The sequence below is a fragment of the Furipterus horrens genome, unplaced genomic scaffold (assembly GCF_987537825.1).
Source record: "Furipterus horrens unplaced genomic scaffold, mFurHor1.1.pri manual_scaffold_2, whole genome shotgun sequence".
Classification (NCBI taxonomy): domain Eukaryota; kingdom Metazoa; phylum Chordata; class Mammalia; order Chiroptera; family Furipteridae; genus Furipterus; species Furipterus horrens.
The window spans coordinates 81,065,494-81,076,599 of record NW_028327172.1 but is presented as its reverse complement, the minus strand read 5'-3'; the positions used below and the strand labels follow the sequence as shown (position 1 = coordinate 81,076,599).

Below are 11,106 nucleotides of genomic sequence, written 5' to 3'. Positions count from 1 at the left end.
ACTGTAAGGATGCTTTAGAAAACTGTCTTGGTGATGTTGTCGCTACACTTATACTACAGCCCTTGCGGATGAGCAGATGGAGGTTCGGGAACAGGTTACTTTGTAAACCATCTTCAAACTGATATTTGAAATACATGTATTAAGTCTTTCTGGGAAGAGCTGAGTGTTTTATGTGTCACTCGTGTAATTCATAATTGCAGTGAAAGTATTTTTTGAAAAATGGTGGGAAAACATTCTCAATTAACTTTATTGTAAACATTCAGTTACTGAACACGTCATAACTTTGATCTAATGAAAAACCTGATAGTTTCTGTCTTTTATGGTGAAATGTAGAGAGTTTGCACATGATGGCATGTGAGATATTCCTTAAATTAAATGCTTCAGTAATATTGGCATTTTTATACCTCAGTGCCCATTCTGTAGAAGCACTTTTAGCTGTTTGTTGAATTATTTGAAGGCATGGAACAGTAATAGCTGGGTACCTTAGAAATAACTGGAATATTTTATCTGAATTAGATAAAATTAGCAGAGTTGTTATAACTTATTACAATGTGTTTGGTTATTTTACTTTCAAATAGAATTAAGCCACCTCTCTCCTTTTGTTTTTTTCTTTTTAAACTATGTTTACGTATCAGACTTGTCAAAATACTTAGTGACAGGTAACAAGGATAATGGAAAGGTCCATATCATGATTAAACTTCTAGATTCTTTTCCTGATTGTGCTGTCTTTAAGGATTTACGTATTACTTAGCAGAAATTAAAACACAGTAGAGGAGGACCTTTTTCACTTTCGGAAGTAATAATTATTCCATCATCTTACTATTTTATATAGTACCTTTGTACCTTTTCCAAAGCTCTAAAGCTCTGAATGTGGAAACTGAATTTTTAAAAATGATTATGAGGAAAGAGCCCTAACCGGGTGGCTCAATTGACTGGGTATCGTCCCGCAAGGCAACAGGTTGCAGGTTCGATTCCTGGTCAGGACACATGCCTGGGTTGCAGGTTTGGTTCCCGGTCAGAGTGCATGCAAGAAGCAGCCAGTTGATGTTTCTCTCTCTCACTGATGTTTCTTTCCATCTCTTTTCCCCTCCCTTTCCCTCTCTCTAAAAATAAATACATAAAATCTTTAACAATGTATGATGGAAAGATAGCATGAGATCAGCTGTCTTAAATGAGAAGCTGAATCTTAATATACCCTCTTACATTGCAGTCAAGGTATAAATATCAAAGTTTCTTGATAAACATTTGAATTTAAATATTGAAGGGATGTGATATAATGTATGCTTGATTTTCACATGCATAAGATACATGAATATCTCCAAATTTCCATCTCATCCTTTGAGGAACAATTGAATGTTTGAGATAGATATTTAACACTTTAAAGAGTTTTTGAAGTTTGAGTTCGGTTTTAACCTTTAGAAACTTCAAAATTATATTCAGGTAAATTTTTCTTATGAACCTTATTCTACCTTGAAAATTATAATCTGCATTTTGCTCTGTACCAACATGAAAATACAGGTAAGTACATGAAGACCTAAAACTAGAGTTACAGTAGTACTAAATAAATAATAATTTGTGCTTTTCATTCATTGAGTATGCTATAACATTTAAAAATTCTATGTTGTCATGAGGGAGTCTATTAGAATTTAAATGAAAACATTGTAGGATTTGAAATGGAAGAAATAATTTACCTCTAACGTGTCTCATAGTATTAGTGAGATGAGTTGGTATTTATAAAAGGCACCGACTAATTGTTTTTTGAAGTTTATTTCGCAGACTTAAACCGAAACATGCCAAAAACCATTCCATCTTTAACTAATTTCTCTTTCAGGAAATTAACCACTTTCAGTCAGTATTTGGGATGCACTTCCAAGGATAAGCCATGAAGGACTGAAGGCTTTTTGAAGACGACTAGAACAGCATAAAGACCAGATGATGGAGCTTAAGAGATCATCGCAGGGTACTACTTTTATTATATTTTGTTTGTTATTTATTAATTTTTAAAGTTTTGTATTTAAATAATTTTATTTTTTAGAGAGGGGAGAAGGCAGGGAGAAAGAGAGGGAGAGAAACATGATGTGAAAGAGAAACATCCTTTGGTTGCCCGTTGCAGGCACCCGAACCAGACAGAACCTGCAAGCTACACGTGTGCCCACTGCTTCTGGGGTAAAAGCCCCAGGCCTCTGGCGCACCCCTACCCGAGAATCTTTGCAAGTGCCTGCCCATTTTTTCCCCGACCCCTACTGGGAATTCCAACTGTATCCCAGCAACAGTCCCACCTGTCACTTCTTGGCTTTCGACTGTGTTGTTGGCTGCTGGAGAAGCTTTCTGGGATCCTGCTCTCTGAGAACAGATCTACCGGCCAGCCCTAAGGGCAATTGCCTGGGCAGATTCTGCCCCAACCCCTCACCCTGGGTACAGGGGAGCCAACACCGAGACCATAAGGCCGCTGACCCCCCGGTGGCCCCTGGTTGTCCAGGCACCTCCCTCTCCTCCGTGGCCATCCCGCAGGTGCCTCCCCCCGGGGCCTCCATGCTGGGTTCCCACATGCCTGAAACTGTGTTTGAGGATCCCTCAGACCCTGTGGTTTTTCCTGGGGACCCTCCCTTCCCTTTGCAGGCGTAGCCACCAGTGGGCTTGTGTGGAGAACAGGGAAAACGTGGGTGAGCAGGAGGAAGACTTCACTGTCCCAGAGAGTCAGGCTGATGGCTCTGAGGAAGCACCCAAACCAGACGGAACCTGCAAGCTGCACGTGTGCCCACTGCTTCTGGGGTAAAAGCCCCAGGCCTCTGTGCAGGCCAGTTTGTCAAAGCACAGGAGGTACCGAGAATATTTCACATTTTTTTCTCACAGCATGGAGGAAATAAAAAGTAGACTTAAAAGGTAGCCATGCTGAGATTATTACACGTTTTTCTATTTCCTTCATAGACTGTTTTGTTTGGATCTGAGGGATTATAGTCCTTTCGTATGTACATGTAGGCATACAATCTTTTTTCTTTCTTTTGTTATTATAACTGAGAAAGTTGAATTGTTGGATATTTCCTTATGCATTGTTTTGGTTTTGTTTGTTTTTAATTGGATCGAATCGAGGGGAGGCTGCAAGCAAAATAATACATATCAAGAAGAGTAGGAGACCTCAGCTGGTCAGAAGGATTGAGGTACTTTATGATGCTTCTATGATCTTAGCAAACTTTTATGCCATTCAGTGGAACCTGGTTCCTTCCCCTAGGAGACTTTTGTATATTCCCGATAATGAGTGACATCATAAGAGTTTGCTTTTCGTATACACAATGGTCCCAACCTAAAACTTACACAGAATGTGTGAAGGTTCGTGGAGACTGGTTAGCAGAAACCTGCTTTAAAATGCCGCAGTCCTCGGGAAGACCGACCTACAAAACATGAGATTTTCTCGCAGCCCTTAAAACAGTTGTGGGGCACGAATACACTTGATCTTTCCATGAAGGCCAAATTTATTTCAAAAGCAAATAAGGTATGATTTCACTCTTCTGTATGTTATTATTGTGCCAGCTCTATACATCTTTAGGGCACAATGACACAGAATGCTACAAAAGAAGTAGCATTTTTGGAAAATGAGCAGCAATGTGCCTTCTTTTTGCTTTGCACCAGCAGCTACTTTTTCAGCAAATAGTTTCTGATAATTTCTCCATTCATCTACAAAACCAGCTGATTGAGGAATGTGCCCATCAGCCTTTGCTCTTCATTTGTAGTCCAACCACTCCTTAAGAAATATTAGGACTTCAGAACCCCAACCCATTTCCACCTTCACGTTTCTCCCTCTTCGTTCTTTAGTTTAACTAGGTTTGGAAATAGTTACCTCACTAAGTAAGTGTAACATGAAAAGCATAATGTAATTATCTCTAAATTGTACTGAGCCCTTTGTTTTTGCACAGCTCTGTACTAATGTAAACTGTATCAGAGTTTTTTCAAAGTCAAGAAAATGCTGCGCTTCATGTAATTGAGCTGATTCATCAATGAGTTAAACGTTAGTGTAAGTAGTCCTTTGACCTGAGTGATTAGATGCCTTTAGAATCTGTAAATATGACATCATGACTGTGTTTTCCTGAAGGCAGTGGCATTGGCTGTAAGTGATGATGGAGAAAGCAGTGATAGGGGCAGCCCATCACAGACAATAGTGTGGGGAAGGCCGGGAGGGGAAGAGAGGGAGGGATGGGTGCATGTGGGCAACGCTGGGGACCATGAGGGGCATCTGTAACAGTGTCAAAAATAAAAGCAAAAGGAAATGGAAAACTGAAGGCATTTCTCTCATTAGCATGGTTCTCAGACATTCAGTACCAGAGAAATGAAAAACGACAATACACGAAATCCTCCAAATTTGAAAACAAACAGACTTTCCTCAAGAATGTCAAAGAGGAAGTGGGCCTCATGAGGGAAGAGAGCATTCAGACCAGAGTCAGGTAACTAAGTGTCTATACGTGACAAGATGTACAGAAATACACTGACTGTGTATATACAGATACATGGAACCCAAAGCATGAAATTATGCCTTGGTTCTAAGCTCATTGTAGACTGTAGGAATGTTAGCTTTTTGTTTTGTTTTGCTTTTCTGATTTGTTGGTATCGTAGATGAAAAGGGATAGGTGTTGACATTAAATACAAAAGAGTTATAATTAATGTAACTCTCATAAGCAATAGAATTGATACAATTAAATCTTTTATTCAGGCCTGCCTTTGGTCTGTTTATTTTAATGTAAGTAGGGAATAGAGTTAACTAAATGCCTTAGGTAGTCTATTTTGTCTATGGTTGTCTACGAAAGCTTTTGAAATGCACAAACTTGGTTTGTGAAGATTTGTATTTATTTTTAGAGAGAGATGAAGGGAAGGAGAAAGGGAGAGAAACATCCATCCATTGCCTCTGGAATGCAGCCCACCTGGGGACGGAACCTGCAGCCCAGACATGTGACCTGACCGGGAATCGAATGGAAGACCTTTCACTTTGGGGGACGATGCCCAACCAACTAGCAACACCGGTCCATCAGGGCTGCGCAAACTTATTTCGAGACGAAAAGTAAAACAATAAACACAACAAATAACATGAAAAAAAAGTAAGTTCATTTTTTTGTAATCTTTAGTATTTTGCCTTTTTCTGCCTTTTTAATTTAATTTATGTATATATTGTGTATGTTTTTGTAGTTCTATACCATCTGATGGCTTTTCTGTTTTTCTGTAATTATTCAATGCCCAATACGCAGTAAAAGTTCTGTGAGAGCCGGAGCTGGATGGATGTGCTCTTTGTGCACTGCAAGAAGATCGTATCGTTTCTTATGTAAAGCACTTGAAACTTACATCAATGCCTGTTAAGTGAGGAAGGGCATGCTATGGGGACATTTCATTGTTGTTCCCTCTGGCTTGAAAGTTCGGGTGTTTCTGAAGTTAATGGCATGATGAAGTCAAGTTGTCTATTTCAACCCAATATTCTACCCTGTGCTTTAAAAGCTTTGACACAAATCCGTCCTTGTCATGGGTTATGCACACTTCTTTATACCCCTAGCTCTTGGCTCAGTGCTCCTAGTTCACACGGGTTCAAGTACACACAGTTTTTCTTAGTTTGTTCTAATGATACCGTTTCTTTTCTTTTTTTTTTAAGTATATTTTATTGATTATATTGTCACAATAGTTCCAATCTTTTCCCCTTTGCTCCCCTCCGCCCAGCATCCCCCCTCCCCCAAGAATCCCTCCCCCAAGTCCATGCCCATGGGTCGTACATACAAGCTCTCCTGCCTCACACTTTTATATATTCTTCTTCTTTTTTTAATAATTAATTAATTAATTATTTTAACAATAAAAAATAATAATTCCTTCCTCTCAGACTTAAGACCCTTTATAATCTTATAAAAGATAATGGGTGAAGGTCTCGAGCTCCTCTAGCTGCTTCAAGCTGGACATGGTTGTCGTCCTACCTACCCTCGGGTCCAGAAATCCCTAATAAAAGTGGGGGTGTGGAGGGAAGGGTGGCCTTCCCACATGGGGAAGGATCATGCAGACTCCAGGGGGGTTGGCTGTCCCTGGACAACAGCATGCTTGACTTAACAGGCTGGCATTCTTGTTGTATTCTGGGGGCAAGAGATTTGGCAACAGGTTTAAAAGACATCATTCTATCCATAACCACTAGATGACAAAAGGCAGGTATTAATTTTTCAATGTCTCACATTAGGAAAAAAAAGGGCTTCTTTGGAAGAAGGTGTGCCAGGAACATCTCACCTGTCCAAAACCCTTTTGCCTATTATACTTAGTTTGGGCTGAGGGAAATATTTCAGGTATCCCCCCTCTCAGACCTCTGGGCTCTTTCTGTCCAAGCCATTAGGATAGAAAAGAGAAACCAGTTTTAAAGTGAAGCCCACAGACCACCCCATACTTCACCAACCCAGCCACTTAGTTCAGCCAAACAGTTGAGTCTCAGGAGGCAGTGATGCAGACAGGATTAAGTGAGGCCTATACATACAATCACTCAGGTAATGAGATCATAGGCTTATGCCCTTTGAAAACAGAAAACACATGTTAATTTATGTAACATAACCCAGATACAAGTGTCTAAGTCTATAGGATTGTCTTATCGGAAAGACATCCAGTTGCAAGGCATTTGACATTCTTCTTGCCTGTAAATTAAACATCTTTGATAATGCTACAGACATAGTTTAACTTTCAAATGAAAACAAATTTTAAATGAAAAGAAACTTTAAAGATGGTTAGCTGCACTACTTTATAGTCTACCACCGAGCATTGTGATTTTCCTTGAATCGTGATTTTTCTCCCTAAGATTACCCTCCTTATCATTAAAGGGACTGCATTAAGTCCATTTTTAATTTATCCTGTTCATTTCATAAACACAACAAGAGCAGCAAATGATCACTTATGATCTTTAGTTCTGCTTTGCTGGAACTTATGCAAGGAACATTTAGGGTGACCTTCAGCCTGCCCTTCAGGGCACAGAAGCTGAGCCACATACCTGGCATTCAGCCTTGCCTGTAAACACCTGTCTTTTCCAAGTCCTTCTGGTTTTTCATTGTGCCTTAAGGTCCCATCTAGCCATCTTTCCAGAAAACAACCTTCATTCCTTCCCTGGAAAGATTGCCATGGACCGTGCATTCATCCAAGGTACCAGGCCTTTTATCTCGTGGACTTTTATTACCTTTGAAAGTCAATCCCAGTTCCTCAGGGCTTTTTGGTAACAACCAAAGCCCAAGCATATCTCTTTTAGGCATGACATTCCAGTCAAAGTCTTAGTTAAAAAACAAAAACAAAAAAACCTCTATTAACAACTGGTCTTATTAGTTTTATGCAAAGAAACTTATGTCATTACTTACTTGTTTAGAATGCCAAACTCTGGAGGGACCAGATAGGGAGAAAAATGTACAGTGTGAAGTAAAATCCTTGTCCTTCTAATATCCACTGAACTTGCATTTCTATTCTTTATATTTTCATTTTTTGCCCCACTAAAAATTTTTGTTTTTCCATTACAGTTGTCTCACTTTTTCCCCCTCTTGCTTCCCTGCACCCTGCCCCCCCTTCTCCCACATTCAGTCTCCACTCAGTTGTTCATGTCCATGGGTCATTTATACATGTTTTTTCACTAGACCCTTCCCCTTCTTACCCCCTTCTCTCCCTCCCATCTCCCTCTTTGTTACTGTTAGTTTATTCCTTGTTTACATACCTCTAGTTCAATTTTTCTCATTTGTTTATGTTGTTCATTAGTTTCCTCTAATAGGTGATAGCATAAGGTATTTTTCTTTCATTGCTTGGCTTATTTCGCTAAGCATAATTCTCTCTAGTTCCATCCATGTTGTTGCAAATGGTAGAAGTTCCTTCTTTCTTTCAGTACTTATTCATTGTCATTTTCCCCCTTTGTACTTGTGTTCCTCTCTGTCTGTCTCTGTTTCTTCATCTTCTTAAAGCAGACCTTTAGTATCTCTTGCAATGCTTCTTTTGTCTTGGAAACTCCTTATTTCACCTCCCATTTTGAATGAGAGCCTTGCTGGGTAGAGGATTCTTGGTTGTAGGCCTTTGTTTTTCATTGGTTGGAATATTTTTTGCCATTCCCTTCTGGCTTGTAGTGTTTCTGCTGAGAAATCTGATGATAGCCTTATTGGAGCTCCCTTGTATGTTAGGAGTTGTTTCTCTCTTGTTGCTATTAGGATTCTCTCTTTGTCTTTGAATGTTGCCATTTTAATTATGATGTGTCTTGAAGTGGGCCTGTTGGGGTTCATCTTCATTGGGACCCTGTGTGCTTCCTGGACTTGCATGACTCTTTCTCTCCTCATGTTAGGGAAGTTTTCTGTCATTAGTTTTTCAAACAGATTTTCTATCCCTTGTTCTTGTTTTTCTCCTTTTGGAATTCCTATGATACGGATATTATTACATTTCATGTTGTCCTGCAGCTATCTTAGAGCCTCTTCAGTCTTGTTCAGTCTTTTTTCATTTTGTTGCACTGTCTGGGAGGTTTTGTCTAAGTTGTCGTCCAGCTCACTGACCCGATCTTCTGCTTCCTCTAGCCTGCTTTTAATTCCTTCTACTGTGTTCTTCAATTCAGAGATTGTATTCTTCATTTCCTCCTGGCTCTTATTGATAGCTTCTATGTCCTTTTTCATGCTTGTGTAATTCTCAGTAAGTTCCTTGTAGTTTCCCTGGAGTTCCTTGTAGTTTCCGCTGAGCTCATTCAGCTTTTCCATAATCCATGTTTTGAATTCCATATCTGATAGTTTGCTCCCCTCTATTTCATTTAGCACTCTTTCTGGGGATTCTGTTTTTCCTTTCGATGGGGGGTTGTTTCTCTGTCTCCCCATTTTTGTGACTCCTATTGTTTGTTGGTGCTTCTTAGAATGATGTGCACTTCCTGGACCTGCCCCTGGTGGCGTCAGATCCTGTATCAGTCTGGGCCTAGGCAGCCTGTTGGAGACTCCAGGGATCTACTGCCATCGTCTGTCTCCTTTAGTTGTTAATCTATTCAATCTGTGATTAGCCGTCAGGCTTAAGGACCGTGGGTGTGGCAGCTTAATTCCTGTAGGCAGGGCTTTTGCTTCCCCTCAGGCTGATGCCACTTTGAGGGGAATGGTCTGCCTGCGGTGTGGGGATGAGTCAGCACTGGGACCTGGCCGGCCGCCTTCCCAGCTCTCCCTTCAAAGCCACCACACCAAACTCTGCCTTCCCTCTGCTTGAGCCCAGGGTAAGTGGGGGCAAAATATTTTCGTATGTGATCCGCTTAAGAGCTCTTTTTCTCCAGCTGTTTCTCTCCGGCTAGCAAGAAACCCTGTGGCTTTTCGCTTTTCTCAGCTGGATACTATTTTACTTTCCACTCTGTTGCTGTTGGCTGGGAAGCCCAGCTGGGGGTTTAGACCCTGCCCTTCTCAGAGGGAATTCCCGGCTGCTGAGCTGTTTCTCAGTCCTTTCAGCTGTCACCTGTGGGAGCCCAGCCAGCCCTTCCACGTCTCCTCACTCCCTACCGGTCACGTTGTGATGTAGCAGCCTTTTCTGTCTCTCCGTGGTTATAAGACTTCTCTCCAGCGAGTGTTCGGTTGGTTATTCCAGATGATTTCTCCAAAATTAAGTTGTAAATCCAGACTAGTTCTGGGAGGTTAGTGTAGCTTCCACTTAGTCCTCCGCCATCTTGTTTTTCCCATACCGTTTTCTAAGGAGAGAATTTAGGTCAGTCTTTTCCTATTTCTTTGCCATTTCCATTGGAAAGTACCCAAAATGCTAGATTGGGGGGTTCAAAAAACAGTTAAAAGTGATGTGATCACAGGTGGGTTCCGCCCCTGGGCTGTCTTCTTCTTTATGCCTTTCTGGAATTTTTACAGTGAATTACTTTTGTAAATGGAATGAAAAAATTTTTCCCCCGGAAAACATTGTATTCATTCTCAATAAAAGCAAAGGAGATACCAATAATACTTTACCTTTTTTTTCTCACAGCAATGAGCAAATAAAAAATAGATTTAAAAGGCAGCCATGCCCAAATTATTACATCTTTATATAAAGTATGGAATACATGAGGAAAAGAGAGAATCTGGAGTTTAACACCATGTCTTGTCTTGGGTTCTGAGGTCCCTGGCTCTTCTGTTTTCTTCTCTACACCTTTCAGAATCTTCTTGTCTTTGTATATAATGTCCAGGATTTTAGTTGTATTTGTGGGATGAGTAGGGAAAAGTATGCCAACTTCAACTTCTTGGAGACAGAAGTTTATTTACCACTTTTGAAATTAAAAACCAAATCTTAAAACAATTATTGTATTTTTGGGAAAGGGTTCCTTTCTTAATAGTTAGTGAAATATGGCTTCTACATCATTGAGGTTTTCTTATCCTTTTTCTGGTCAGTGGGCTATTATTGTGTGTGTACATGTGTGCATACAAGTTAGTTCCTTAAAGATAACTAGAATCTCAAAATTAAAAAAAAGAAATTGTTATTGATTTGATTCAGCAATAAATATACATAATGCAGCAGGAAGGAGAACATAACCTCTGCCCTGTAATCTGTGGCATTTTAATTTAAAAGCACGTGTTTACTAAAAGCTTATAGCTATTGCCCTGGCCAGGTGGCTCAGCTAGTTGGAGCATCATTTCATACACTACAAAGGTTGCAGTTTTGATCCCTGATCAGGGCACACACCTAGATTGTGGGTACCGTCCCAGGTTGGACATGAATGGGAGGCAACTGATCAATGTTTCTCACATCGTTGTTTCTCTCTCTCTCTCTCTCTCTCTTTCAAAAAAAAAAAAAAAAAAAGTCAGGAAACATATCCTTGGGTGAGGATTAAAAAAAATAAAACAGCTATTAATGTATTAATGGAATCAGGTAGAGGGCCCAAGAAATCATGCTTTAATAGGTGCCTTGTTCAGTCAAGACTGAGACTACAAAAGAAATATCTTTAATTTCTGCACATTTTCTATTTTTAAAATTTTTATTTATTTATTTTTAGAAAGAGAGGAAGGAAGCAAAAAAGAGGGAAAGAGAACCCCCCACCCCCCACCACCACCGGACTGGGGACTGAATCTGCAATGTAGGCATGTGCCCTGACTAGGAATTAAACCAGGAACCTTTCGCTTTGCGAGACAATGCCTAATCAACAGAGCCACACTG

The 11,106-nt window shown here is 40.2% G+C and overlaps 1 long non-coding RNA gene across 1 annotated transcript in view; it reads left to right on the top strand.

The window, feature by feature from the left end:
• Window positions 1-1,848: 1,848 nt before the first annotated feature.
• The window catches only part of LOC150018899 (uncharacterized), a 17,844-nt gene continuing 8,586 nt past the window's right edge, over window positions 1,849-11,106 (top strand). The window contains exons 1-3 of the long non-coding RNA XR_016509023.1: window positions 1,849-3,158; window positions 4,292-4,436; window positions 4,846-5,084. This is a non-coding gene — a long non-coding RNA (uncharacterized LOC150018899). The remainder of the gene's footprint in view (window positions 3,159-4,291; window positions 4,437-4,845; window positions 5,085-11,106) is intronic.